General features: G+C 40.8%; 1 protein-coding gene across 4 annotated transcripts in view; it reads right to left on the minus strand.

The window, feature by feature from the left end:
• Positions 1-17,721, minus strand: part of MTUS2 (microtubule associated scaffold protein 2) — a 690,072-nt gene that overhangs the window by 481,560 nt on the left and 190,791 nt on the right. Inside the window, exon 1 of one of the 4 annotated variants that reach the window (XM_030818582.1) lies at positions 14,150-14,205. The exons of the other annotated variants lie outside the window; for them this stretch is intronic. The gene's annotated coding sequence lies outside the window, so the exon portion shown is untranslated. Of the gene's footprint in view, positions 1-14,149; positions 14,206-17,721 lie in introns of those variants that run through there. 4 annotated transcript variants of the gene reach the window in all.

The raw sequence follows: 17,721 nt of genomic DNA on the forward strand, positions 1-17,721 counted from the left end.
CGTACAGCTCTCCTTAGCTGCCAGGTCTGCTGTGTAATGCTTTATCAGTTGTGAATTTTCATATATACATTCAACCACCATGCCTCTGAATGTAAATGCAAGTTCATCTGACTTCATAAAACTTATTTGCCAAAGGAGCTCCAACTACAGCTTCTGCCATGCAGTAAGTTATCCTGTAGAACTTTAGGATACAGAAAAATGAACAGAATATGAACCCAAAATTCAAGGGTAAATGTAACAATGCAAAACAATTCAAAATCCTAGCTCTCAAAGTTTAGTTGGCATCTCTACTGGGTACGTATTTGGCGCCTATAGTGTTTTGCCACATTTAATAGGATAATTGTATATGTAGTTACGTATTTATGTACAAGTCAATGTATTCATCTGAAAGTCTCCTGGTAATAATACCTCCACGTTTTCTGCAGTTGTAATTACTTAGGAATATTCAGGTTCTTGGTCTTATTTCATAATGTTAGGTATGTTTATTCTCAACAGGCACAATTATAATCTAACACTTGATGCTCTGCAGACTAAATGACACTTACAAGTACAGTGTCCTTACAATATGGTTAAAAACTGAATTATTCCTTGGGAGATGTTAAAATACATATTCAGGGACTCTGCAGCTATCTATGGTGTCACATAACACAAAATATAATAGCTCTCTTGAGCCTGCTTTACTCTCTTTATCTTATGTACATAACACGGGTAGCATATCACATTTTATTCTAATATATAAATAGGACTGTGTTCAGAATATCTTTTTTATTGAGGTAGCAGAGGCTATTTTATTTTTATTTTAAATAAATAAAATGAGTAGAAAGTAGTAAAGAAGAGTAGAGTAGAAAGAGTAAAGAAGAATATATACATGAGTAGAAAGAATAAAGAAGAATATATACATAAATGAAATGCTGCTATTTCCCCTCTACAGAGGACCAGGAAAGTGGGTAATGGTTTTTTTTTAGTTTAGACCAAGGTGATATTTAAACAAAATATTATATTCATTGATATTTAAAATCTCCTCCAATAAAAATGCTGCATGTTTCTCCAAAAGAAGTTTCATTCACATTTGCCAAAAAAAAGCATTTCAAGCATACCCTTAAAAAAAAAAAAGTCCTTTCCAGGGGAGAATTTCACCCAGAAAATAAAGAGCATTCATTCCTCGCCTATTGTGCTTAATGTTTATTTTGTTTTGTTTTTGTCTCGGATGATTTTTTTCCAAAGTGGAACTATTTACGTTGCCAATTATAAAAGAAATGAATTGGCAGGGCATGGTGGCTCATACCTGTAATCCCTGCACCTTGGGAGGCTGAGGTGGGTGGATCACGAGGTCAGGAATTCAAGGCCAGCCTGACAAACATGGTGAAACCGCGTCTCTACTAAAAATACAAAAATTAGCTGGGTGTGGTGGCACGCACCTGTAATCCCAGCTACTCAGGAGGCTGCGGTAGGAGAATTGCTTGAACCTGGGAGGCGGAGGTTGCACAGAGCCGAGATGGCACCACTGCACTCCAGCCTGGGTGACAGAGCGAGACTTCGTCTAAAAAAAAGGAAGAACGAAACTTCATTAGATATAAAAAAAAAAAAGAAACAGTAAAAATATAGTATTTTTGATTTTTTGTTTTTACACACATGGAATGAGTTCTATAACCCCAATTTTTCACTTCGCAAGTCATGTTCTTCCTCCCATATAAATACATGTAATAAATACTTTATCATGTTTAATAAGCAATTACACTATAATCTATTCACCAGTTCCCCTTATCGTCAGAGTTTAGGTTGTCTTCAGTTTTTGTCTTGTTAAATAACTTTTCACGGAAAATCAGTGAATGCACAACTTTATGGCACCCTTTACTTCCTTCAGATAAATTCCTAAAGGCAAAATCCCTGTGTTAACGGGTATGCACATTTGCATCTTCACACAGAACTCTTAAGCTCCAACATGAGTTTCATTTGCAAGTACTTCTCCAGTGCCTAGCAGGGCCTGGCACAGAATGTAATTATTTGTTGAATAAATACCTACTACCCTCAAGAGAAAAACATGCCACTCTTCATTCTATCCCTCCATTTCCCCACTTCCCGCTCCATCCCTTTTCTTGAAAACCTCTTCCTAATTAGAATGATCAGAGCACCTAATTAGAATGACCATCATTCAAATTGAACATTTTTTTCTTGCTCAGGATGTTATTCTGCTTTTTACTAAAGTATAATTTACACACAGTTATCACCATTTTTACTGTACAGTTTTGCGAGTTTTGGCATACAGTCTTGCAACTCCCACCACCTCAATTATAGTTCTATCATCTCCAAACATTCCACCAACCCATGGCAGCCAACGATCTGATTTCTGTTCCTTCAATGTTGCTTTTCCAGAATGTCGCTTAAATGTAACCATACAGCAAGTGGGTGGCCTCTGGGTCTAGCTTCTTTCCCCTAGCACAGTGTACCTGGGAGTCATCTCGGGCACTGTGTCCATCTGTGGTTTGTTCCCTCCTATGGAGGAAGAGGAGTCCATGCAGAATGCATCTCCCATGGAAGCCACACATCTCCCACCATGCTCCCGGACTTTGCTCTTGCTTCTCTAAAGATCCATTCTCCCTGTACATGGCAGCCAGGGGAATATCTTGACAGGTTAATCAGATCAGGTCATTTTTGGGCTACAAAATCCCCACTGGCAGCCTTACCCTGGCCTGCATGGCACTGTGAAACTCCCCTCACTCTCGGCTCTAGCCACCTTTGCCTTGCTGTCGACACAGCTCTGCATGTTCCATGCCTGACTCTCCCCCTTCTCACATTTTAGCCCTTCTGAGGAGGGGCTTTCCTGGATGGTCCTCCTCTACCCTCAGTCACAGCCCCTTGTCATTTCTTTCCCAGCCTTTAACAGCTATTTTATGTGTTTGTTTATTGGTTCATTGTCTTCCTCTCCCAACAGAATGAAAGCTCCATGAAGGTAAGGATGGGTAAGTCCTGCTCACCACAGATCCCAGTGACCAGGCTAGTACTCCATACATTGTAGGCACTCAATAAATACCTGTTGAATGAATTAGTATGGTGTCACCATCAAGTCTTTCCTAATTTATTTAGCTTTCTGGGTCATGTCTTGCTAACAGTATATTAATCACCGAATGTTATAAGTGAGAAGAAACAGGTTATTAGTTCAGCCCTCTTGTTTTATAAATGAGGAAACCACAGTCTTGAGCAACTGTGTGAATTACTCAAAGTCCCACAGGTAGGCCCTGTCACAGCAGGGTGGGGCCTGGCTCCTCAGCCCCAGTCTGCTGCTTATTCCCCTTCACGGACTGCAGCCTCTGTGGAACAAGGCCTCCTGGGTTAGGGAGGTGAGAAAAGCAAGGCAACAGCTCTGAGATGGACCTGATTCACTGAGCATCGAATGGCTTAAAACACACAGTGTAAGGAGCAATAGGAAATGAAAGATAAAGAAAAGAAGGGTCCTAATCCTTGGAGAAATTGCTATCTCCTGAGGGAAAATGATACAACATACATATAGCTAATCACTAATAAAAACTAGACAGGGTATAATAAAATATGCCATTAAACAGAAATACGAAGTACCATGTAATGGTAAGAAAAAGACAGAAATCCCAATTGAAGGGGTGGGGAAATGAGATCTTTGCGTCTTCCTGCAATGTAGGTATGTGTATGTCTGTGGGCATATATGCATTCGTATGTGTGGATAGTTTAACAAAGTATCAGGCTGGCCTCCCGCCACTCGCACACATGGAAGGGCTGTATCATTCAAGGTCTAAGTACAGGATTTGTAAGTGATGCCAGAGTTATATGTCCCCTTTAACCCCAGCTACCCATTTCCTTTTTAGTTCCTTGTTATTGCCCCAGTGGTGAAGTTCTAAAGAAAAGAAGCCACTGGGAAACTCAAATCTGTCAAACACTGTTTGCTCTAACAAACGATTTCATAAGGAAAGAGGGTAAAATAATACCTAAAATAAAGCATGGGATTGATCTATGGATTTCAATTATCTGCAACCCTATCTGCTTACCAGAAAAACTGAGTGTTACCTGTTCTGGTGAAGGAAGGAAATTTTTTTTAATTTAGTTTAAAACACTGGCAGCTTCAAATGGCAACAAGAACACTGGCTTTGACCATCAAGAGTCTGTGATAAATTCTCTGCCATTACTTCACGAGACAGGTTTGAAAAGCCAACATATTGAAGATTAATATGCCATCTACAAAATAACAGATAAGATCCAAACTGTTCCAATACCAATGTTATGTGCTTGTGCTCATTAACAGAAGACTGAAAAAAGGAGACACGGACTCCAAACGAAGAGGAAAGGAAATACCCTGAATTACAGAAAAGACAATGTATTTTTCCTATAGGCATTTCAAATGGCACCCCAAGAGCTGAATCAGACAATGTTTTTGTTGTCTTGTCACAGGACTAGGCAACAGTGCTTTTAAAAATGGAATTCGAGTTTATGTTTGCAGGGCACACACTTTCCCCTTCTGCAGTGGCTACCTGGCCTAGTAACTCACACCTGGTTGCTTCATAGCCTCTGCTACCTGCCTGGCACCTGAACGCAACTGAGGTTAGACACATTCTTTTTTTTTTTTTTATTGAGACAGAGTCTCGCTCTGTCACCCAGGCTGGAATGCAGTGGTGCGATCTCGGCTCACTACAACCTCCGCCTCCTGGGTTCACGCCATTCTCCTGCCTCAGTCTCCCGAGTAGCTGGGACTACAGGCGCCCACCACCACACCCGGCTAATTTTTTGTATTTTTAGTGGAGACGGGGTTTCACCGTGTTAGCCAGGATGGTCTCGATCTCCTGACCTCGTGATCTGCCCGCCTCGGCCTTCCAAAGTGCTGGGATTACAGGCATAAGCCACCACGCCTGGCGTGGACCCATTCTTTTAGCATATCTCTTTCTAAGTAGTCACCTGCCTGAGCATTAATATAGCCCTGTAATATTTCACTAATTTATTCCCTTCCTAATTTCTAACCACAAACGCCTTATATGAATATTCCCAACAAACCCTCTCCACTTCTTCCTTCCTACCACAAATCCGATGGCCTTATTCTCCTCTGCAATGTGAACCCGCTGGACTGAGTAGCTGCCAGAGAATCCCAAAATCCACCTGAGCAGGTGGGGAGAAAAGCTAATTCCAGGGAAGGCAGCTGATTCCCGGGAGTGGGGGTGAGTCGGGTTGGTGCAAACTGAAAGGGCAGCACAGACAGTTACTCAAGCTCCTCTGCTAAGCCACTCTCCACCAAGCTTCGCCACGTGGGTTTACTTCAGAGCAGGAGGCACACTTGAGCTGCACGCCCTTGACTCTCTTCCATACGCCTTAGACTGACGGAATGGATGGAGGTGGCACAGGACCCTCCCTTATCTACAGGACTGCAGGCTATAAACCTCAGGGGTTGTTTGCTATCTGAAAGGAAGAAATAAATCATTCTAACATCATCAGGAGTGAAGTGAGGTTCACTTATAGCTCAAAAGCCTGCACCAGGTCACTTTACACAGGGCTCCTTCAAATTCCTTTTTATCCTGAAGGTGAATTTATTTTATCTTTCATCAGAAGTTCATATCCTTTCTTCTGTCAAATGAACTAGATCCCTAGAAGGATGAAGCTGAATATGTGACACCATGATGCAACCAGAAAGTAATTAAATAAACTGCACAGGTGAGTGCAAAACCCTCCAACTAAATGGAAAGGTATACACTTTCATGTCCCAGGACCCGTCATAAGACTATATATTTTCATTAGTTAGACTTTGTAATGAACAAAGCATTTTGGATCAGCAGGCTTGGAATATATTTAAGGAAGAGATAAGGAAATGAAAATAAATTAAAAAGGAAAAACCATATTATTCAGTTAGGAACCAACTCAGCCCAGAAACATGAAGGAAAAATAAATGATATATGCTGGGGAGAATGATTGGTTTTTCTGTTCAACTGAGATAAATGAATAAGATTGCTTTGGATAACTTGTAGTAATCCTCCAATATTTCACCAAAGATCGAAGAAAAATAGTAAAAGATATTTATATTCCCAACAAAATTTAAGAGTGCCTTTTAAAAGAGCAGCATGTTGATGCGTGTTTGACTAGCACCCAATCTATAATGCAAGGGGGGAAAACTGTCTTGCTAGCATTTTCAGGATGGCGTTTAGGCTTCGCACATCTTCATTATCAGAATAGACAATTTCTCAAAGCAACAAAAATCAAACATTCTCAAAAGCACAAATCTGAGTAAGTATGAATTTTCAAGGGCATGTTTTAAATATTTAAAAACCAATTTAGAAATTCACTGTTAAATACCCGAACACATCCATTTTAATCAAAGACTCTCAAAGAAATTCCATAGGTCTCACGCTTCTTATCTTTTAAATAAAATAGTTAAAAAGCTGATTAATTAGTCAATTCGGTTTAGTGATTCAGTCGCATCCTCTTACACTTATGACATGTATGCATAAGTGTTAGGCATGGGAAGGGGAACAACGATGCTAACGCGTCCTCTCTGGCAGGTAGTCCTGGCAGCTTCCAGGGAGGCTCCTGACCCCAGGGGCGCCTCTCCCAGGGGCAGCTCTCCAGGACTGCAGCAGCAGCCCAGACAGTCCTCCACCATCTGAATGCTAGCCACTGGGACTAGCATAGCTATACACTGACTCCCCTTCTCCTGACCAGAGAAATCTCTTTCAAGTCTACTGTTAGGCAGTCTTTCTAACTACAGTGTGAGGACAGCTCTGACGGGGGAGAAGAAACCAGGAATTCTGATCAACACAGTTCTCAACTCTCAATGGGAGCACTCTCTGATGTCAAAAGGGATTGTGATAGAGCAAGTAAATAGGAAGAAAACCTCCCCACAGCAGTGGGACAGAACTTCCCAAGCAGACGGACAGGCTGAGAGTGTGGTCCGTATGTGGTGGCCTTCTCAACCACAAAGGAAAGAAGGAAGGGGGTCCTAGCCTATAAAAGGCCAAAGCCCTGTAGGCCAAGGATGTGTTAGGAAAGTGGCAAGGAAAGGGGGACGCTTGAGCTGGCAAGTCCTCTGATTAATGTGAAAAGAATAAAGTAATGCTGGACAAATTATCCCAAGACTCCATTCCCCACCAAAAGCCAGATTCTGGTTCCAAGGAGGCTGGAGGAAAAGAGAGAAGAAAAAGAAGAGGAAAACTCTAGAGGTATTAAAGTAGAAAAAGATAATTTATTTAGGAAAGAGGAAGCATTCTCTGTGTGACTGTAAGTGTGCGTGTGTGTGTCGGTAAGCATTTTATAGCTTTTTTTTTTTTTTTGAGACGGCGTCTTGCTCTGTTGCCCAGGCTGGAGTGCAGTGGTGTGATCTCAGCTCACTGCAACTTCTACCTTTTGGGTTCCAGCGATTCTCCTGCCTCAGCCTCCTGAGTAGCTGGGACTACAGGCACGTGCCACCATGCCCAGCTAATTTTTGTATTTTTTAGTAGAGACGGGGTTTCACCATATTGGCCAAGCTGGTCTCAAACTCCTGACTTTGTGATCTGTCCGCCTCAGCCTCCCAAAGTGCTGGGATTACAGGAGTGAGCCACCGTGCCTGGCCTTTATAGCTTTTTATCCTCCATACTCGCAACACCTACTAGAGCAAAGGCATACAACACATAATATGTGGCCCTAGATGTCAATCAGCTTTTTAATGCCTGATTCTTAAACACGAATGAATAGCAAAAAAATGATCAAATATGTAAGAAAGACTTGAAATGAAAAAAGGCATTAAAAAATAAAGAAAACATAAGAACACCTTTTTAAAAGATTTTCATTCACAACAATATATTCATTTATTTTAGTTTATAGTTCTGTTAGTTTTGACACATACACAGAGAAACCATGAACACAGTTAAGATACAGAACAATTGATAACCCCAAAAACTTCTCTCAAGTTACTGCTTTGTAATCTCTATTCTCCCTGAGCCACTAGCAAATACGACCTATTCTCCATCCTTACAGTTTTGTCTTTTCCAGAATGTCATATCAATATAGCCAAACAACATGCAGCCTTTCAAGTCTGGCTTCTTTCATTTTTAATATGGATAAACCTAGATTATATTATTATACTATATTATTGATATATCATTAATAAAAGTAGTTGGATATATCTATTATACCTAATAGTAATAGTGTACAATACATATTGCATTCAAGGTTCATCCATATTTTCACATGTACCAATAGTTTGTTCCTCTTTACTGCTGAGTAGTATTCCATTATATGGCTATACCATAGATTGTGTATTCCCCACTTGAAAGACAGGAGAAAATATTTTAAAATTCTAATTAATTTTTTCAGAGAGATAAGTGTCTATAAAACAAGTATAGGGTGCTACAGAAAGAGACAGGGAATAAGTAGATGCTTATAGAAATAAAAAATATGACAATTAAAATGTAAAACTCAAAGAAGGCATTAAAGTCAAGGAAATCTCTCAGAAATTAGAATTGCCCCCAAAAAAAGAAACTAAGAGAGAAAAGATTAAATAATTAGAGGATCAACCTAGGAGCTCTAAATTCTAACAGATACACAGAAAAAAAAAAAGAAGAAGAAGAATGGAGAAAACAAAAGGAGAAAATTACCAGGGAAACAAAACAAGAATATTTTCAACACTGAAAAACACAAGTCTCCCAATTAAAAGGGCCCACCAAAAGTCTAGAAAAAAAAAACTGCAATATGCAAAGCACAGCATCAAGTAATTCCAGTGTCCTAGGAACAAATGGAAAGCCCTAAATCCTCAAAAGACTTAAAATAAATCACGTATAAAAGGAATCACACTGGCAACGGATTTCTGAACAGTAAAAGCGAGTATTTGGTAACACCACAAGAAAAAATGATTTCCACCTAGAACTCTATATCTTGCTAAACTATCAAATCAAGGGTGAATACAGAATAAATACATTTTCGAACATGCAAAAATTCAAATATATGTATATTCCCCAAATCTCTAAAGAATATGCTTCTGCAAAATGACTATGTAAATGAAGAAGATAGGGGAGCTAGGACAGATGAACCAAAAGGAAATGGGTGGTGGCCAGGCCCAGAGATGAACCAGTTCAGATTGGAACAGAAAGACAGAAGGCGGTGGAAAGCAGATCCAGCGAGGAAACCGCAACCGATGGTCCTGATGTGCTTGTATGATTGCATTTAATAAGTGTCCCACGGGGTTTTGGAACTCTTCTCTAAGTGACAGGGAGGATGTTTCTTCCTTGTTTGTCTCTCTAAGATAAAGAAATCTTCCAGAGGCAAGCCCTGCAGGCTTTTCCCCCCAGGGCAGGAGATGGGGCTCTGGTGACTGACATGGCACAATCAGGAGTTACTGAATCAAGTGGCAAAGGGGCGAACAACACAACAAAATCAGAGTTCAGCCAGCAATGAGAAAGAGGAAATGGCTACTGGGCAGCAATTAGCAATACCAACCTCATGTGGCAGTTACTAACTCCAGTGGGGGGGAAAGTTTCATGACAAAAGAAACCAATCATCATGGTACACTAATAAGAATATCAACAAATTACAAATAATAATCATATATGGTTGACCCCTGAACAACGTGGGAGTTAGGAGCACCAACCTTGTGCTGTTGAAAATTCACAAGTAACTTTTGATTCCCCCAAAACTGAACTATTAATAGCCTGCTGCTGAGCAGAAGCCTGATGGATAACATAAACAGTTGATTACCATATATTTTGTATGTGCGTTATATATTGTGTTATTACAATAAAGTAAAGCGAGAGGGAAAGAAAATGTTATTAAGAAAACCCCAAGGAAGAAAAAATATGTTTACTATCATTAAATGGAAGTGGATCATCACAAAGGTCTTCATCCTCGTCATCTTCACGTTGAGTAGGGTGAGGAGGAGGAGAAAGAGGAGGGGTTGGTCTTGCTGTCTCAGGAGTGGCGGAGGCAGAAGAAAATGCAAATAAGTTTAAGTAGACTCACACAGTTAAAGTAAATAGTTACTGCTAATTTACCCAAATTTTGGAAGTCTAAAGAAAGGGATATGTTTAGTAAGAAAACGCAGTAAGACATCTGAATTCTCCACTGCTGTAATGATAAATATCCAAAATTGATGAAATCAAAAGATAGAAACAGAGCATCTTCTTAGAATGGTGGACCTGTATATCAGAAGAATCAGTGAAGTTATTTGATATCTGTTGCCTCTGGGGAGTAGGAGTTGAAATGGGAGGGGTGGGCAGACAGAGGACTGCAATTTCTTATAATAAGCCTTTTATCACTATAATAGAAATTTAAAAATTTAAAACCACTGTTTTCTTATGATACAATTAAAGAAAACTATAGCAAAGTGTGAAGGTTCAGATAATTTTAATGAAGGATTAAAGCTACAAACCCATTAAAAAAATCTACCTTGTGATTTTCCAAGTTTAAATTGAAATTTTAAATTTAAGAAATCTAAGAGGATCACTGTATTGGATGCCTAGGAACACAACAGATTGGATGTTCTTGCTGAAATAACAGGACATCTGAACTTGAAACTGAATCAGTGGGAGGAAAGACGCATATTTCTTGTGTGTTCAGAGACCAGCAGACCCCAGATTCACCAGGGGTTGAGCAGGCAGATGAGACCACATCCCCTCCTGTCCCTGAATTCAATGGATGAAGGATTTCAAAAAAAAGCTGAGCTACTTTAAGTCGCAGCATCAGAAGAGAGTCACAGATTTAAAGATTGTCCAATTGCCTGTGGAAAGGCAACTCAGGATGTTTCTGAATTATCCAGCATGTTCTATCAAGTAGTGTGCTCCCTAGAAGACACAGCCCTCCTGTCATAAAGAGATACCAAAAAACAAACAAACAAACAAAAACCTGCCTGTTGTCAGGCCTCTCAGGATGCCTTCACAATGGCCACCATCCATACAAAGCAGAGGCAAAGGATGTGCTGGAATGTGGCACCCTATGCTTTGGATCATGGTTCTGTCATCCTGTGACTATGTGGTAACTCACTAATCTCATCCTGTGTCCTTATCAGCATTCGAATGGATCTAAAAATAGAGGCTTGTAGCTTTGTTGGGAGGACTAGGAAAAATCTATATAACACACTTATTCCATAGGGGGGTTATTAAATAAATGGAGTATATATTATGTCACTGCATTAAAAAAATACATGTTCAGATTCATTGCTATGTACCTGGTTGATTGGGCCACAGAAAGGAGTAATGCCCAGAGATATAAGAATGAGTTCTGTTGCTGTTTGCTTTTATGCGTTCCTAACAGCATCTGGTGCAAAGTGCTCTGTGCCTGCAACTAAACTTTTGCAGCACCTGGGAAGATCCTCCATTGGTACCTCACCCTTCATCTGCCCACTCTCAACCCCAGCTTACAGCTGCTCCACATCCACCTACCTTCCGGTTTTGCCCTACTCCCCTCTCCAGGAACTTGCACAGCCCGTCCATACAAGAGAAATATTTAGTCTCTGTTCCAGAAACCAAATCCCTACATAGTAAGGGACTGGTGAAAGTGTCTGAGTCAGAACTGCATCTTTAAAAGAGCTAGCTACAATCAGATAAGAAAAGAATTGTTACGATGGGCCATCTGCCAGAACATGGAAATAGTTTCATCTTCAAAACTCAAACGGCAATACTATTCCTTTTCAACATTACATCCATGGAGCATATTCCTAGAGAGCAGATTCTGTGTTCAGCAGAGCCTCACAAGACACAGAAGTACTTTGGTGCAGACTATGTCCTAGGTTAACAATACCAGGTTAATTTTTGTGAGGAAGAAGCAGGTTTGCAAGACATTGGTATCATTACTAAAGAATAACAACAGACGAAAATGTGCCTGGTTCACATGTGCTAAAGTCAGTATGGAGTTCCCGACTTCCTTGTGTCCAAGACCACGGCTGCACTTTCTCTGCCTGTGCCTCGCTTATAGCACTTACACCTTTCTATCCTTACTGCCCACGCTTATTTCTGTATATGCTTCCTCCTGACTCCTCCCCACCCTACTTTGTTCCCAGGACTTGGCTGCTCTAGAGGGCAGGGTCCTTGTCATTTAGCATCTGCGGATCCCTTTCTGTACCAGAACTTTCATATAACAGACACTCAACAGAACTTTGCCAAGTTCACAGATAAATTCATCATTTCTGATTTGGAGATGGGCAAGCACTGGGATCAAAGCCCTGTTTGTGAGTTCTTGCCCCTCTCTAGATGCTGGGCCAACACTACTTCCCCAAAGAACTCCCAAGCCCCTCTCTGGCCCGGAGAAACCTGTGTGGAGCCCTCGACCATAATGCTGGTGGCTGAGTACTCATCACTGTCCACAGGAGCTCTGCTGCCAAAACTAGGTCCACTCACTCACCCTATATACATTAAGCATTGATTTGATGGCAGAAGTGGCTGGGGTTGTAGGAACAAAGACATGCTAAGACAAGAATCCTACTGCAGAAAGGGGTCTGTGAGCCCATGCTGATCTCCATGGCCTCATTGGCTGCACCATGGCAGGCACGAGGTGTTGGGGAAGTCCCTCTAGAGAGAAGCCCTGAAATCCTCCTTTGCTCTGCAGAACTTGCTCATCAAGAACTGGACAATTGCACTCCTCTGAATTCCTGTGCATTTTATTTATTCCCTTCCCATGATCCTGATCATTTTCTACCTTGTACAACTATTTGCTACAGGCTTGTCTGTTCTTCTGTACTAGGCTTCCAGCTCCTTCAGACGAGGATCCCAGCCCAGTTCACCTCCATATCCTTCATAACACCCAGCAAAAGGCCTCACCCACGGCAGGTTCTCAGTTTGTATTTGCTGAAAGAAACATGCTTGTTTAGTGGGCATCAGAAATTAAAACCCATCACATTCTAGCAAACTACTATTGATTTAAATTTTTCTGGCGAGCTAAACTAACATGCTAAGATATTATATTGGACAACTTTTGACGATACAGATAGTCTGGAAACTACAAAGTGTTGCTTTTCATTACACAAAAGATCCATGTTTTCTTCTTATTTTTGCCTGCTTTGTTGTCAAGGTAATAAATCCCATACTTCATATGTTACAAACATTCATTTAAAGACCAGAATTGTAAAAAGGTTTGTCTATTACGTAAATAAGCATTTCATGAATACAACTACTCATTGGGAGTATTTTGAATATATAATACTATAGAGAATGCTGTAGGACAAGATTTTCAAACTCAAATCAATTTAATGAGTCACAGCCAGCATTTTTTTAAATGAGAATATATACAAACTATCAGTTTATTACATTTTCATGGATAAGAATTGTTTTCTGAAATCTTTTTCAGTTAATACATGTACGTGCATGCATGCGTGCACACATAAATGTGCATGCCCATATATCCTTTCTGAGTTGCAGACAGAAAATGTCAAAGCCACATTGGGGAATTATTTGTCATTGTTTCGGGCTGACAGGAACCAAACCAACTTCCTACTTTTAGGTAATTCTGTGCGGTCAGTCCTGGTGGAGGCAGCAAACCTACACTCCATAAAAGTAGCAAAATGAGGGAGCTCCTCATCCGTTCCTTCCCCTGGGAAAGTGAGCCAGTGTTGGCTAAATGGGTGCTCTTACTTGGGCCTTTGAATCTGAAACACATGACATGAAGACTATGATGATGGTGAGACTAGATGAGAGACAGCACCTGTGAGCAGCAGCTGCAACCAAGAGTGGCAGCAGAGCCAGCCATCCATGGAGGCTGTGCTGGGGCCGCAGGAGCACTCTGCCTAGTTTGTTCCCACTGCCCATGCCCAGTGCTCCCTTGCTCTTGTCCATCACCCAGGTATCATCCATGGCCTTCCTTTTCTGCACAAAGTAACCAGAGAAGACTTCTCTTGCTCACAACCAAAAATGTCATGCTAAGGAGTCTGGCCCCTATTCTGTAGGAAATGGGAAAACACTGCATATTTTTAAACAAGAAGAATGACATCTGGTGAGACAGTATTAGATACGTTGAATTGGAGACCAGAAACAGTTGGGGCAGAATAAATAGCTGGCCCTGACCAGGACTTGAATTAGGACACAAAGTGTTCAAGAGGAATCCCACTAACATGCCTGAACTGCATTTAAAAGGGGAAGAAGCGTATAGGAGAGGGAATTCAAGACTATAAGCTGAAAAGATCCAGTGAGCCTAGCACAGAGTGCAGCTAAGGGCATGGAATCCCTGGACTTGAATCCAGACTTACCAGCTGGATGCACTTGAGCTGGTTACTTGATCTATCTGTGCCTCAGTTCTGCCATCTGTAAAATGGGAACAATGATAGTACTTTACTCACAGAGTTGCTTCATGAAAACTAAATCAGTTAATTTATGCAAAAGGCTTAGAAGTGTTAGGCACACAGTAAGCAGCATGTAACTGTTTCTTAAATTAAAACATTAAAAAAAAAAAGTCCTGTCCATTCCAATCTCTATAGCAAAGCTGTTGCTTCGGGTCTAACTTGAGGTGTGAACTCCTAGTGTGTTGCTCTTCTTGAACTACTTTAACTGTACTTTTAGTTGTTTATAGTTCTATAGGGAAAGGCTTTCACAATAGGGTTGGTGCGCAATTGGAGTCTAATCTTTGAATATCTTACATTCCTATTTGTGAACTTATCCACTGCTAAAGTTCAATGGTGCTCTATTACCTAGCATCACTGGGGAACTAAGTGCACCAGATAAACTGATTTTCTAGCAACTGAAGCATATTTAAGGGCCAATGCACTTTAAAGTTTGAATTACCTTAGGAGGGAGCTTGTAAAATGTACTGTAGAATTCTCTAGTTTCTGAAAGAGTGCATCAAAAGTAATCTAATATTTTTGTGGTGACTTAAGGTGATCATTTTGAACACTGGTCACTGAACTCAGCATGACGATCTAACAGAGGGATTAACTGCTATGATTTAAAGATCTGTTTGCTCCCAAACTATTTGCTCAAATATGACTGTATGAAAGCCCTTGCATCTCACTTTTTACTTTAATTTTCCCTGCATCTGTCCCTGCTATTAATGATTATATCCTGCAACTATCACTATTTCTGCTTCAGAATAGAACTTTTCCTATTTTCGTATCATCTGAAACCATTTGTAATAAATAATCAAATTCTGTATAAATCAAAAAGCATGTAGTATATAGTATATATGGGTATATAGTATATCAATTGTGGTGTAAGCAGGAAACACCAGCCAAGAGCAGAAAACGTATACTGTACATTTTGGGAAATCCACTTAGCCTACCGTCTAAAAACTGTTCCTAGATGTTTACTATTAAGACAGCTGAGGCTGCCAAAAGAACACGGTCATTTTGCTGAGTGATGAGTGACAGCTGAAGTGAAGGAGGGTAGGCTCTCCGTAAGCCCCAGACGTATGTATAATACAGCCCACTCAGTATCTTCACTGCATTCATTTCCTATAACTGCTGTAACAAATTACAACTTACCTGCTCAAGACAACACAAATTTATTATCTTGCAGTTCTGGAAGTCAGAAGTTCAAGATGGGTCTTAAAAAACAAAAGTCATGGCACTGGCAGGGCCGCATTCTTTCTGGACACTCCAGGAAGAATCCATTTCCGTGCCTCTTCCAACAAGAAGCTGGAGAAATGTATCTCACAAAATGTGAGATACAGAGGCCACCTGAATGCCTAGCTGTAGCCCCTTCCTTCAACTTCAAAGCACATCATTCCAGCTTCTGTTTTGATCATAACATCTCCTCCCCTGACTCTGACACTCCTGCCTCCCTCTTACAAGGACCCTTGTGATTTCATTGGACCTACTCAGATAATCCAGGGTAATCTCTCCAACTCAATATCCTTACCTTAATCACATGTGCAAAGTCCCTTTTGCCACATGAGAGAACATATTCACAGGTTCCAGGGACTGGGATATGGACCTTTTTGGGGAGCCACTATTCTGCGTGCCACATCTGCATAGATGTTGAACAGATCTCAAGCTTAACTTGCACAAAGCTAAACTGCTGATATTTCTGCTCACTCCCACCACCTCTGTCCAAACCTGCTCTATCCATATCTGCCTGCATTTCAGTTGATGGCAAGCTCATCCTTCCATTTGCTCACAGCAAATAGCCTGGAGTAACCCCTGACTCCTCCTTTTCTCTCGCATTCCACATGCAACCTGTCATCAAGTTCTGTCAGGTATCTTTTTAAAAACAGATCCAGCATCTGACTACTTCTCCCAACCTCCATAGCCACCACCATCAAAGCCACCATCGTTCCTCAGTGAGATCCCTGGAACAATGTCCCAGATCCCATCCTGTGGTTTATTATTAACCCTATAGCCAGAAGGATCTTTGTAAAACTGGAAATTAGATCATATCACTCCTCTCTTCAAGACCCTCCAGTGGCTCTTCAGCTCACTGAGAATAAAAGCCAAAGTTCTTATGAGAAGCATCCCAGCAAAAAGGGCAAGAGCAAGTAGTTTTCTAGGAACTGAATGCTGCTCAGTGTGGCCTGAATAATGACTGTGAAAGGGAATGAGAGATAAGCATGTGCATATGGGCAAGGGCTGGCACCCTCTCTACATTAAATAGCCTGATCCTATCCTAAGGACTGCAGAAAGCTGCTGACAAGTGTTCAGCAGAACTGGGGAACAACCATCTCTGCACTTTGGGAACAGAGCTCTGGCTGCATCCTGAGGACAGGTTAGAGTGGGCCAGGTAGAAGGAAGGAGAAGTCAATCCTAAGCCAAAAGAACAAAGCTGGAGGCATCACGCTACCTGCCTTCAAACTATACTACAAGGCTACAGTAACCAAAACAGCATGGTACTGGTACCAAAACAGAGATACAGACCAATGGAACAGAACAGAGCCCTCAGAAATAATGCTGCATATCTATAACTATCTGATCTTTGACAAACCTGACAAAAACAAGCAATGGGGAAAGGATTCCCTATTTAATAAATGGTGCTGGGAAAACTGGCTAGCCATATGTAGAAAGCTGAAACTGGATCCCTTCCTTACATCTTATACAAAAATTAATTCAAGATGGATTAAAGACTTACATGTTAGACCTAAAACCATAAAAACCCTAGAAGAAAATGTAGGCAATACCATTCAGGACATAGGTATGAGCAAGGACTTCATGTCTAAAACACCAAAAGCAATGGCAACAAAAGCCAAAATTGACAAATGGGATCTAATTAAACTAAAGAGCTTTTGCACAGCAAAAGAAATCACCATCAGATTGAACTGGCAACCTACAGAATGGGAGAAAATTTTTGCAACCTACTCATCTGACAAAGGGCTAATATCCAGAATCTACAATGAACTCAAACAAATTTACAAGAAAAAAACAAACAACCCCATCAAAAAGTGGGCAAAGGATATGAACAGATGCTTCTCAAAAGAAGGCATTTATGTAGCCAAAAAACACATGAAAAAATGCTCATCATCACTGGCCATCAGGGAAATGCAAATTAAAACCACAATGAGATACCATCTCACACCAGTTAGAATGGCCATCATTAAAAAGTCAGGAAACAACAGGTGCTGGAGAGGATGTGGAGAAATAGGAACACTTTTACATTGTTGGGACTGTAAACTAGTTCAACCATTGTGGAAGTCGGTGTGGCAATTCCTCAGGGATCTAGAACTAGAAATACCATTTGACCCAGCCATCACATTACTGGGTATATACCCAAAGGGTTATAAATCATGCTGCTATAAAGACACATGCACACATATGTTTATTGCGGCACTATTCACAATAGCAAAGACTTGGAACCAACCCAAATGTCCAACAACGATAGACTGGATTAAGAAAATGTG

The sequence above is a fragment of the Nomascus leucogenys genome, chromosome 9 (genome assembly GCF_006542625.1).
Source record: "Nomascus leucogenys isolate Asia chromosome 9, Asia_NLE_v1, whole genome shotgun sequence".
In the NCBI taxonomy this organism is placed as follows: Eukaryota; Metazoa; Chordata; class Mammalia; order Primates; family Hylobatidae; genus Nomascus; species Nomascus leucogenys.